Source organism: Oncorhynchus clarkii, chromosome 6 (genome assembly GCF_045791955.1).
Source record: "Oncorhynchus clarkii lewisi isolate Uvic-CL-2024 chromosome 6, UVic_Ocla_1.0, whole genome shotgun sequence".
NCBI lineage: Eukaryota > Metazoa > Chordata > Actinopteri > Salmoniformes > Salmonidae > Oncorhynchus > Oncorhynchus clarkii.
In genome coordinates, this window is record NC_092152.1 from 1,789,512 (window position 1) to 1,803,038 (window position 13,527).

Sequence of the window (13,527 nt, forward strand, 5' to 3'; positions counted from 1 at the left end):
TAGTAGAGTAGTGGTCTGAGGGAACACACTTAATGTGTTGTAGATATGTGGTAGTAGAGTAGTGGTCTCAGGGAACACACTTAATGTGTTGTAGAGTAGTGGTAGTAGAGTAGTGGTCTGTGGGAACACACTTAATGTATCGTAGATATGTGATAGTAGAGTAGTGGTCTGAGGGAACACACTTAATGTATTGTAGATATGTGGTAGTAGAGTAGTGGTCTGAGGGAACACACTTAATGTGTTGTAGATATGTGGTAGTAGAGTAGAGGCCTGAGGGAACACACTTAATGTATTGTAGATATGTGGTAGTAGAGTAGTGGTCTGTGGGAACACACTTAATGTATTGTAGAGTAGTGGTCTGAGGGAACACACTTAATGTGTTGTAGATATGTGGTAGTAGAGTAGTGGTCTGAGGGAACACACTTAATGTATTGTAGAGTAGTGGTCTGAGGGAACACACTTAATGTATTGTAGAGTAGTGGTAGTAGAGTAGTGGTCTGAGGGAACACACTTAATGTGTTGTAGATATGTGGTAGTAGAGTAGTGGTCTGAGGGAACACACTTAATGTGTTGTAGATATGTGGTAGTGGAGTAGTGGTCTGAGGGAACACACTTAATGTGTTGTAGAGTAGTGGTCTGAGGGAACACACTTAATGTGTTGTAGAGTAGTGGTCTGAGGGAACACACTTAATGTGTTGTAGAGTAGTGGTCTGAGGGAACACACTTAATGTGTTGTAGATATGTGGTAGTAGAGTAGTGGTCTGAGGGAACACACTTAATGTGTTGTAGAGTAGTGGTCTGAGGGAACACACTTAATGTGTTGTAGAGTAGTGGTCTGAGGGAACACACTTAATGTGTTGTAGATATGTGGTAGTAGAGTAGTGGTCTGAGGGAACACACTTAATGTGTTGTAGATATGTGGTAGTAGAGTAGTGGTCTGAGGGAACACACTTAATGTGTTGTAGAGTAGTGGTAGTAGAGTAGTGGTCTGAGGGAACACACTTAATGTGTTGTAGAGTAGTGGTCTGAGGGAACACACTTAATGTGTTGTAGAAATGTGGTAGTAGAGTAGTGGTCTGAGGGAACACACTTAATGTGTTGTAGAGTAGTGGTCTGAGGGAACACACTTAATGTGTTGTAGAGTAGTGGTCTGAGGGAACACACTTAATGTATTGTAAATCAAATCAAATCAAATCAAATCAAATTTGTCACATACACATGGTTAGCAGATGTTAATGCGAGTGTAGCGAAATGCTTGTGCTTCTAGTTCCGACAATGCAGTAATAACAAGTAATCTAACTAACAATTCCAAAACTACTGTCTTGTACACAGTGTAAGGGGATAAAGAATATGTACATAAGGATATATGAATGAGTGATGGTACAGAGCAGCATAGGCAAGATACAGTAGATGGTATCGAGTATAGTATGTACAAATGAGATGAGTATGTAAACAAAGTGGCATAGTTTAAAGTGTCTAGTGATACATGTATTACATAAGGATACAGTCGATGATATAGAGTACAGTATATACGTATGCATATGAGATGAATAATGTAGGGTAAGTAACATTATATAAGGTAGCATTGTTTAAAGTGGCTAGTGATATATTTACATCATTTCCCATCAATTCCCATTATTAAAGTGGCTGGAGTTGAGTCAGTGTCAGTGTGTTGGCAGCAGCCACTCAGTGTTAGTGGTGGCTGTTTAACAGTCTGATGGCCTTGAGATAGAAGCTGTTTTTCAGTCTCTCGGTCCCAGCTTTGATGCACCTGTACTGACCTCGCCTTCTGGATGATAGCGGGGTGAACAGGCAGTGGCTCGGGTGGTTGATGTCCTTGATGATCTTTATGGCCTTCCTGTGACATCGGGTGGTGTAGGTGTCCTGGAGGGCAGGTAGTTTGCCCCCGGTGATGCGTTGTGCAGACCTCACTACCCTCTGGAGAGCCTTACGGTTATGGGCGGTGCAGTTGCCATACCAGGCGGTGATACAGCCCGCCAGGATGCTCTCGATTGTGCATCTGTAGAAGTTTGTGAGTGCTTTTGGTGACAAGCCGAATTTCTTCAGCCTCCTGAGGTTGAAGAGGCGCTGCTGCGCCTTCTTCACGATGCTGTCTGTGTGAGTGGACCAATTCAGTTTGTCTGTGATGTGTATGCCGAGGAACTTAAAACTTGCTACCCTCTCCACTACTGTTCCATCGATGTGGATACGGGGGTGTTCCCTCTGCTGTTTCCTGAAGTCCACAATCATCTCCTTAGTTTTGTTGACGTTGAGTGTGAGGTTATTTTCCTGACACCACACTCCGAGGGCCCTCACCTCTTCCCTGTAGGCCGTCTCGTCGTTGTTGGTAATCAAGCCTACCACTGTTGTGTCGTCCGCAAACTTGATGATTGAGTTGGAGGCGTGCGTGGCCACGCAGTCGTGGGTGAACAGGGAGTACAGGAGAGGGCTCAGAACGCACCCTTGTTGGGCCCCAGTGTTGAGGATCAGCGGGGAGGAGATGTTGTTGCCTACCCTCACCACCTGGGGGCGGCCCGTCAGGAAGTCCAGTACCCAGTTGCACAGGGCGGGGTCGAGACCCAGGGTCTCGAGCTTGATGACGAGCTTGGAGGGTACTATGGTGTTGAATGCCGAGCTGTAGTCGATGAACAGCATTCTCACATAGGTATTCCTCTTGTCCAGATGGGTTAGGGCAGTGTGCAGTGTGGTTGAGATTGCATCGTCTGTGGACCTATTTGGGCGGTAAGCAAATTGGAGTGGGTCTAGGGTGTCAGGTAGGGTGGAGGTGATATGGTCCTTGACTAGTCTCTCAAAGCACTTCATGATGACGGAAGTGAGTGCTACGGGGCGGTAGTCGTTTAGCTCAGTTACCTTAGCTTTCTTGGGAACAGGAACAATGGTGGCCCTCTTGAAGCATGTGGGAACAGCAGACTGGTATAGGGATTGATTGAATATGTCCGTAAACACACCGGCCAGCTGGTCTGCGCATGCTCTGAGGGCGCGGCTGGGGATGCCGTCTGGGCCTGCAGCCTTGCGAGGGTTAACACGTTTAAATGTCTTACTCACCTCGGCTGCAGTGAAGGAGAGACCGCATGTTTTCGTTGCAGGCCGTGTCAGTGGCACTGTATTGTCCTCAAAGCGGGCAAAAAAGTTATTTAGTCTGCCTGGGAGCAAGACATCCTGGTCCGTGACTGGGCTGGATTTCTTCCTGTAGTCTGTGATTGACTGTAGACCCTGCCACATGCCTCTTGTGTCTGAGCCGTTGAATTGAGATTCTACTTTGTCTCTGTACTGGCGCTTAGCTTGTTTGATAGCCTTGCGGATGGAATAGCTGCACTGTTTGTATTCGGTCATGTTACCAGACACCTTGCCCTGATTAAAAGCAGTGGTTCGCGCTTTCAGTTTCACACGAATGCTGCCATCAATCCACGGTTTCTGGTTAGGGAATGTTTTAATCGTTGCTATGGGAACAACATCTTCAACGCACGTTCTAATGAACTCGCACACCGAATCAGCGTATTCGTCAATGTTGTTATCTGACGCAATACGAAACATCTCCCAGTCCACGTGATGGAAGCAGTCTTGGAGTGTGGAGCGTGGGAGCCTCTTGTTTTAGTTTCTGTCTGTAGGCAGGGATCAACAAAATGTAGAGTAGTGGTCTGAGGGAACACACCTAATGTATTGTAGATATGTGGTAGTAAAGTAGTGGTCTGAGGGAACACACATAATGTGTTGTAGATATGTGGTAGTAGAGTAGTGGTCTGAGGGAACACACTTAATGTGTTGTAGAAATGTGGTAGTAGAGTAGTGGTCTGAGGGAACACACTTAATGTGTTGTAGATATGTGGTAGTAGAGTAGTGGTCTGAGGGAACACACTTAATGTATTGTAGATATGTGGTAGTAGAGTAGTGGTCTGAGGGAACACACTTAATGTGTTGTAGAGTAGTGGTCTGAGGGAACACACTTAATGTGTTGTGAAAAGTGTTATGAAATGTAATGTCATGTAATATTTTAAATTGTGTATAACTTCCTTAATGTTGCTGGACCCCAGGAAGAGTAGCTGCTGCCTTGGCAGGAGCTAATGGGGATCCATAATAAACCCCAGGAAGAGTAGCTGCTGCCTTGGCAGGAACTAATGGGGATCCATAATAAACCCCAGGAAGAGTAGCTGCTGCCTTGGCAGGAACTAATGGGGACCCTTAATAAACCCCAGGAAGAGTAGCTGCTGCCTTGACAGGAAATAATGGGGATCCATAATAAACCCCAGGAAGAGTAGCTGCTGCTTTGGCAGGAAATAATGGGGACCCTTAATAAACCCCAGGAAGAGTAGCTGCTGCCTTGGCAGGAACTAATGGGGACCCTTAATAAACCCCAGGAAGAGTAGCTGCTGCCTTGGCAGGAACTAATGGGGATCCATAATAAACCCCAGGAAGAGTAGCTGCTGCCTTGGCAGGAACTAATGGGGACCCATAATAAACCCCAGGAAGAGTAGCTGCTGCCTTGGCAGGAACTAATGCGGATCCATAATAAACCCCAGGAAGAGTAGCTGCTGCCTTGGCAGGAACTAATGGGGATCCATAATAAACCCCAGGAAGAGTAGCTGCTGCCTTGGCAGGAAATAATGGGGATCCATAATAAACCCCAGGAAGAGTAGCTGCTGCCTTGGCAGGAACTAATGGGGATCCATAATAAACCCCAGGAAGAGTAGCTGCTGCCTTGGCAGGAACTAATGGGGATCCATAATAAACCCCAGGAAGAGTAGCTGCTGCCTTGGCAGGAGCTAATGGGGACCCATAATAAACCCCAGGAAGAGTAGCTGCTGCCTTGGCAGGAACTAATGGGGACCCTTAATAAACCCCAGGAAGAGTAGCTGCTGCCTTGGCAGGAACTAATGGGGATCCATAATAAACCCCAGGAAGAGTAGCTGCTGCCTTGGCAGGAACTAATGGGGATCCATAATAAACCCCAGGAAGAGTAGCTGCTGCCTTGGCAGGAACTAATGGGGACCCTTAATAAACCCCAGGAAGAGTAGCTGCTGCCTTGGCAGGAACTAATGGGGATCCATAATAAACCCCAGGAAGAGTAGCTGCTGCCTTGGCAGGAACTAATGGGGACCCATAATAAACCCCAGGAAGAGTAGCTGCTGCCTTGGCAGGAACTAATACGGATCCATAATAAACCCCAGGAAGAGTAGCTGCTGCCTTGGCAGGAACTAATGGGGATCCATAATAAACCCCAGGAAGAGTAGCTGCTGCCTTGGCAGGAAATAATGGGGACCCTTAATAAACCCCAGGAAGAGTAGCTGCTGCTTTGGCAGGAAATAATGGGGACCCTTAATAAACCCCAGGAAGAGTAGCTGCTGCCTTGACAGGAAATAATGGGGATCCATAATAAACCCCAGGAAGAGTAGCTGCTGCTTTGGCAGGAAATAATGGGGACCCTTAATAAACCCCAGGAAGAGTAGCTGCTGCCTTGGCAGGAAATAATGGGGATCCATAATAAACCCCAGGAAGAGTAGCTGCTGCCAAGTTTAAAATATCCCCCAGGTCTAAAAACAGAGCAGAAAGCTTCTCCAACCCATTATAGAAGTTGTAGACTTCCTACCCATTATGGAGGTTGTAGACTTCCTACACATTATGGAGGTTGTAGACTTCCTACCCATTATAGAAGTTGTAGACTTTCTACCCATTATAGAGGTTGTAGACTTCCTACCCATTATAGTAGTTGTAGACTTCCTACCCATTACGGAGGTTGTAGACCTCCTACCCGTTATAGAGGTTGTAGACTTCCTACCCATTATAGAAGTTGTAGACTTCCTACCCATTATGGAGGTTGTAGACTTCCTACCCATTATAGAGGTTGTAGACTTCCTACCCATTATAGAAGTTGTAGACTTCCTACCCATTATAGAAGTTGTAGACTTCCTACTCATTATAGAAGTTGTAGACTTCCTACCCATTATGGAGGTTGTAGACTTCATCTCCAACTATAAGGTCTTCTCTGACCTAAATTCACCACTTCATTTGGTAACATCTAGTAGCAGCAGGTTTCTGGTTGAAACACAGAAGGGAAACAGCTATTTATAATCAGGCATTTAATTCTGACTTTATTGTTACAATCATTACTATTTTACTATAGCCTCGTGATCTGTTTGAGTGAGTTTCAACCAGCTGTTCTGGGGCTTTCAGTGAAACTAATCACATAAAAACCAGTATGTATCCCAAATGCACCCTATTCCCTACATAGGGCCCAGGGGTCTCTGGTCTAAAGTTGTGCACTATGTATGGAATAGGGTTCCATAGGGCTCTGGTCTAAAGTTGTGCACTATGTATGGAATAGGGTTCCATTTGGGATGAAGTCATTCCAGGAGGATAGGAGGCATTGGGACTTGCTGGTTTGTCACTTCCCCTCACCTTCCAAACCTCACCCTGTATTTCAAGAGCCTTCCTCTCCTCTCCTCTCCTCTCCTCTCCTCTCCTCTCCTCTCCTCTCCTCTCCTCTCCCCTCCTCTCCTCTCCTCTCCCCTTCTCTCCTCCCTCCCCTCCTCTCCTCTCCTCTCCTCTCCTCCAATCACTTCCCCTCACCTTCCAAACCTCACCCTGTATTTCAAGAGCCTTCCTCTCCTCTCCTCTCCTCTCCTCTCCTCTCCCCTTCTCTCCTCCCTCCCCTCCTCTCCTCTCCTCTCCTCTCCTCCAATCACTTCCCCTCACCTTCCAAACCTCACCCTGTATTTCAAGAGCAAGCACGTGTTATTTGAATGGTGTGAGTAGTGCCCTCCTCTCCTCTCCTCTCCTCTCCTCTCCTCTCCTCTCCTCCAATCCCTTCCCCTGCCTTCCTCTCCTCTCCCCTCCCCTCCCCTCCAATCCCCTCCCCTTGTCTCCCCTTCTCTCCTCCCTCCCCTCCTCTCATCTTGTCTCCCCTCCCCTCCGGGTAGTTTCATTACAGCATCCCACCACATGATAAAACAGAGGCCTGTAAAGCTAAACAGTTCTAAATGTGTCTGCAACCCTCCTCATTCACCACCCACCTACCCCCCCCCCCTCCCTCCCCCAAGCCAATCAGCCACCCAGCCAGCCAGTCCGTCACCCATCCACCCACACAGCCAGTCAGCGAGGTTATGATTAGATTAAGAAATGTATGGACACACACACACACACACACACACACGTTTGTTTTACTATCCTTGTTGGGACCAATTGATTCCGATTTAAATTCCTATTTTCTCTGTCACCTGTTACACGTTTCCGGCGGCCCATGAAACCTAAACCTGACCTCTACGTCTACAACAGCCTTTTCCCTTGTGGGGACCGGAGAAATGTCCCCACGTGTCTGAGTTTTCCTTGTCTCTCTCACACACACAGACACAGTGATTTGATTGGATGTCTAACCATTCTTTCTCAAACCAATTCCATTTAAAACTCCATCACTTTGAAATAATGATCAGAAACCAGTTTCCTTGTGCCTGTTTTGACCTTAAACAAACCAATATGTGATGAACCATCCTGATTTGTTGTTCTTTGGTAATTAGACATCTCAGCCACATCTCCTACAGGCTGTTTCAGAGTGATCTACAATCAAAGCTACGGAAACCACAAACTAAAAACACATCAAACTAACAGTTTGCCAACTGAACAGCGAAGTCAAATCAGATACCCGCCCGTCACCGCAACAAATATTTATCTCCTCAATTATTTGTAAACTCCCCGTTCTCTTTCTCTGTGGACTGGAAATAGTCATTGAATGAGTGATTTGTAAATGATAGAGGGCTTTGATGTAGCCAGTAAACCAGTGGTCCGTCCCAAACGGTATCCTATTCAAAAGCACTATATAGGGAATAGGGTGCTGTTTGGGACTCAGGCTAGATCTGCCTGGCATGTGGGAGGGAAGGAAGGAGGAGGAGCCCATTTCCCTTGCTTCCTCTCTTTTTGTGGAGACGGGGCAGGCAGCATTCTTCACATCTACTACTGCAGCCTGAGGGGTTACAGCAGACGCCCCCCCCCCTGGTCTCTCAGACCTCTTACGTCTTTTTCATTTGTTTAGACAAACAGCTATAAACATGTAGAGAGCAGGGTGAAACTAAGGTAGAGTGGAGTAGCCCCCAGGCCTCATAGCAGGGTGAAACTAAGGTAGAGTGGAGTAGCCCCCAGGCCTCATAGCAGGGTGAAACTAAGGTAGAGTGGAGTAGCCCCCAGGCCTCATAGCAGGGCGAAACTAAGGTAGAGTTGAGTAGCCCCCAGGCCTCATAGCAGGGCGAAACTAAGGTAGAGTGGAGTAGCCCCCAGGCCTCATAGCAGGGCGAAACTAAGGTAGAGTGGAGTAGCCCCCAGGCCTCATAGCAGGGCGAAACTAAGGTAGAGTGGAGTAGCCCCCAGGCCTCATAGCAGGGTGAAACTAAGGTAGAGTGGAGTAGCCCCCAGGCCTCATAGCAGGGTGAAACTAAGGTAGAGTGGAGTAGCCCCCAGGCCTCATAGCAGGGTGAAACTAAGGTAGAGTGGAGTAGCCCCCAGGCCTCATAGCAGGGTGAAACTAAGGTAGAGTGGAGTAGCCCCCAGGCCTCATAGCAGGGTGAAACTAAGGTAGAGTGGAGTAGCCCCCAGGCCTCATAGCAGGGTGAAACTAAGGTAGAGTGGAGTAGCCCCCAGGCCTCATAGCAGGGTGAAACTAAGGTAGAGTGGAGTAGCCCCCAGGCCTCATAGCAGGGTGAAACTAAGGTAGAGTGGAGTAGCCCCCAGGCCTCATGTCCTCTTACAGCAGGTTCATGGTTCCCGCTCCAATCCTGCATCCCAAATGGCATCCTATTCTCTATATACTGTAGTGTACTACTGTTGACAGGAGCCCTGTGTAGTGTACTACTGTTGACAGGAGCCCTGTGTAGTGTACTACTGTTGACAGGAGCCCTGTGTAGTGTACTACTGTTGACCGGAGCCCTGTGTAGTGTACTACTGTTGACAGGAGCCCTGTGTAGTGTACTACTGTTGACCGGAGCCCTGTGTAGTGTACTACTGTTGACAGGAGCCCTGTGTAGTGTACTACTGTTGACAGGAGCCCTGTGTAGTGCACTACTGTTGACCGGAGCCCTGTGTAGTGTACTACTGTTGACAGGAGCCCTGTTTAGTGTACTACTGTTGACAGGAGCCCTGTGTAGTGTACTACTGTTGACCGGAGCCCTGTGTAGTGTACTACTGTTGACAGGAGCCCTGTTTAGTGTACTACTGTTGACCGGAGCCCTGTGTAGTGTACTACTGTTGACAGGAGCCCTGTGTAGTGTACTACTGTTGACCGGAGCCCTGTGTAGTGTACTACTGTTGACAGGAGCCCTGTGTAGTGTACTATATAGAGAATTGGGTTGCATTTGGGACGTAAACTTAAAACAATCTGGGACTGCCTTTACTATGTGGAATATAAACAATGAAGTCCCCATTATGAGAGGACAGTGGGGCTTGACCGGCTGCACTCACAACACACTGACCGGCTGCACTCACAACACACTGACCGGCTGCACTCACAACACACTGACCGGCTGCACTCACAACACACTGACCGGCTGCACTCACAACACACTGACCGGCTGCACTCACAACACAATGACTGCAACATCATAGCAGAGTTAGTATAACTGTAACCTGCATCCCAACGTCATAGCAGAGTTAGTATAACTGTAACCTGCATCCCAACATCATAGCAGAGTTAGTATAACTGTAACCTGCATCCCAACATCATAGCAGAGTTAGTATAACTGTAACCTGCATCCCAACATCATAGCAGAGTTAGTATAACTGTAACCTGCATCCCAACATCATAGCAGAGTTAGTATAACTGTAACCTGCATCCCAACATCATAGCAGAGTTAGTATAACTGTAACCTGCATCCCAACATCATAGCAGAGTTAGTATAACTGTAACCTGCATCCCAACATCATAGCAGAGTTAGTATAACTGTAACCTGCATCCCAACATCATAGCAGAGTTAGTATAACTGTAACCTGCATCCCAACATCATAGCAGAGTTAGTATAACTGTAACCTGCATCCCAACATCATAGCAGAGTTAGTATAACTGTAACCTGCATCCCAACATCATAGCAGAGTTAGTATAACTGTAACCTGCATCCCAACATCATAGCAGAGTTAGTATAACTGTAACCTGCATCCCAACATCATAGCAGAGTTAGTATAACTGTAACCTGCATCCCAACATCATAGCAGAGTTAGTATAACTGTAACCTGCATCCCAACATCATAGCAGAGTTAGTATAACTGTAACCTGCATCCCAACATCATAGCAGAGTTAGTATAACTGTAACCTGCATCCCAACATCATAGCAGAGTTAGTATAACTGTAACCTGCATCCCAACATCATAGCAGAGTTAGTATAACTGTAACCTGCATCCCAACATCATAGCAGAGTTAGTATAACTGTAACCTGCATCCCAACATCATAGCAGAGTTAGTATAACTGTAACCTGCATCCCAACATCATAGCAGAGTTAGTATAACTGTAACCTGCATCCCAACATCATAGCAGAGTTAGTATAACTGTAACCTGCATCCCAACATCATAGCAGAGTTAGTATAACTGTAACCTGCATCCCAACATCATAGCAGAGTTAGTATAACTGTAACCTGCATCCCAACATCATAGCAGAGTTAGTATAACTGTAACCTGCATCCCAACATCATAGCAGAGTTAGTATAACTGTAACCTGCATCCCAACATCATAGCAGAGTTAGTATAACTGTAACCTGCATCCCAACATCATAGCAGAGTTAGTATAACTGTAACCTGCATCCCAACATCATAGCAGAGTTAGTATAACTGTAACCTGCATCCCAACATCATAGCAGAGTTAGTATAACTGTAACATCATAGCAGAGTTAGTATAACCCAACATCATAGCAGAGTTAGTATAACTGTAACCTGCATCCCAACATCATAGCAGAGTTAGTATAACTGTAACCTGCATCCCAACATCATAGCAGAGTTAGTATAACTGTAACCTGCATCCCAACATCATAGCAGAGTTAGTATAACTGTAACCTGCATCCCAACATCATAGCAGAGTTAGTATAACTGTAACCTGCATCCCAACATCATAGCAGAGTTAGTATAACTGTAACCTGCATCCCAACATCATAGCAGAGTTAGTATAACTGTAACCTGCATCCCAACATCATAGCAGAGTTAGTATAACTGTAACCTGCATCCCAACATCATAGCAGAGTTAGTATAACTGTAACCTGCATCCCAACATCATAGCAGAGTTAGTATAACTGTAACCTGCATCCCAACATCATAGCAGAGTTAGTATAACTGTAACCTGCATCCCAACATCATAGCAGAGTTAGTATAACTGTAACCTGCATCCCAACATCATAGCAGAGTTAGTATAACTGTAACCTGCATCCCAACATCATAGCAGAGTTAGTATAACTGTAACCTGCATCCCAACATCATAGCAGAGTTAGTATAACTGTAACCTGCATCCCAACATCATAGCAGAGTTAGTATAACTGTAACCTGCATCCCAACATCATAGCAGAGTTAGTATAACTGTAACCTGCATCCCAACATCATAGCAGAGTTAGTATAACTGTAACCTGCATCCCAACATCATAGCAGAGTTAGTATAACTGTAACCTGCATCCCAACATCATAGCAGAGTTAGTATAACTGTAACCTGCATCCCAACATCATAGCAGAGTTAGTATAACTGCATCCCAACATCATAGCAGAGTTAGTATAACTGTAACCTGCATCCCAACATCATAGCAGAGTTAGTATAACTGTAACCTGCATCCCAACATCATAGCAGAGTTAGTATAACTGTAACCTGCATCCCAACATCATAGCAGAGTTAGTATAACTGTAACCTGCATCCCAACATCATAGCAGAGTTAGTATAACTGTAACCTGCATCCCAACATCATAGCAGAGTTAGTATAACTGTAACCTGCATCCCAACATCATAGCAGAGTTAGTATAACTGTAACCTGCATCCCAACATCATAGCAGAGTTAGTATAACTGTAACCTGCATCCCAACATCATAGCAGAGTTAGTATAACTGTAACCTGCATCCCAACATCATAGCAGAGTTAGTATAACTGTAACCTGCATCCCAACATCATAGCAGAGTTAGTATAACTGTAACCTGCATCCCAACATCATAGCAGAGTTAGTATAACTGTAACCTGCATCCCAACATCATAGCAGAGTTAGTATAACTGTAACCTGCATCCCAACATCATAGCAGAGTTAGTATAACTGTAACCTGCATCCCAACATCATAGCAGAGTTAGTATAACTGTAACCTGCATCCCAACATCATAGCAGAGTTAGTATAACTGTAACCTGCATCCCAACATCATAGCAGAGTTAGTATAACTGTAACCTGCATCCCAACATCATAGCAGAGTTAGTATAACTGTAACCTGCATCCCAACATCATAGCAGAGTTAGTATAACTGTAACCTGCATCCCAACATCATAGCAGAGTTAGTATAACTGTAACCTGCATCCCAACATCATAGCAGAGTTAGTATAACTGTAACCTGCATCCCAACATCATAGCAGAGTTAGTATAACTGTAACCTGCATCCCAACATCATAGCAGAGTTAGTATAACTGTAACCTGCATCCCAACATCATAGCAGAGTTAGTATAACTGTAACCTGCATCCCAACATCATAGCAGAGTTAGTATAACTGTAACCTGCATCCCAACATCATAGCAGAGTTAGTATAACTGTAACCTGCATCCCAACATCATAGCAGAGTTAGTATAACTGTAACCTGCATCCCAACATCATAGCAGAGTTAGTATAACTGTAACCTGCATCCCAACATCATAGCAGAGTTAGTATAACTGTAACCTGCATCCCAACATCATAGCAGAGTTAGTATAACTGTAACCTGCATCCCAACATCATAGCAGAGTTAGTATAACTGTAACCTGCATCCCAACATCATAGCAGAGTTAGTATAACTGTAACCTGCATCCCAACATCATAGCAGAGTTAGTATAACTGTAACCTGCATCCCAACATCATAGCAGAGTTAGTATAACTGTAACCTGCATCCCAACATCATAGCAGAGTTAGTATAACTGTAACCTGCATCCCAACATCATAGCAGAGTTAGTATAACTGTAACCTGCATCCCAACATCATAGCAGAGTTAGTATAACTGTAACCTGCATCCCAACATCATAGCAGAGTTAGTATAACTGTAACCTGCATCCCAACATCATAGCAGAGTTAGTATAACTGTAACCTGCATCCCAACATCATAGCAGAGTTAGTATAACTGTAACCTGCATCCCAACATCATAGCAGAGTTAGTATAACTGTAACCTGCATCCCAACATCATAGCAGAGTTAGTATAACTGTAACCTGCATCCCAACATCATAGCAGAGTTAGTATAACTGTAACCTGCATCCCAACATCATAGCAGAGTTAGTATAACTGTAACCTGCATCCCAACATCATAGCAGAGTTAGTATAACTGTAACCTGCATCCCAACATC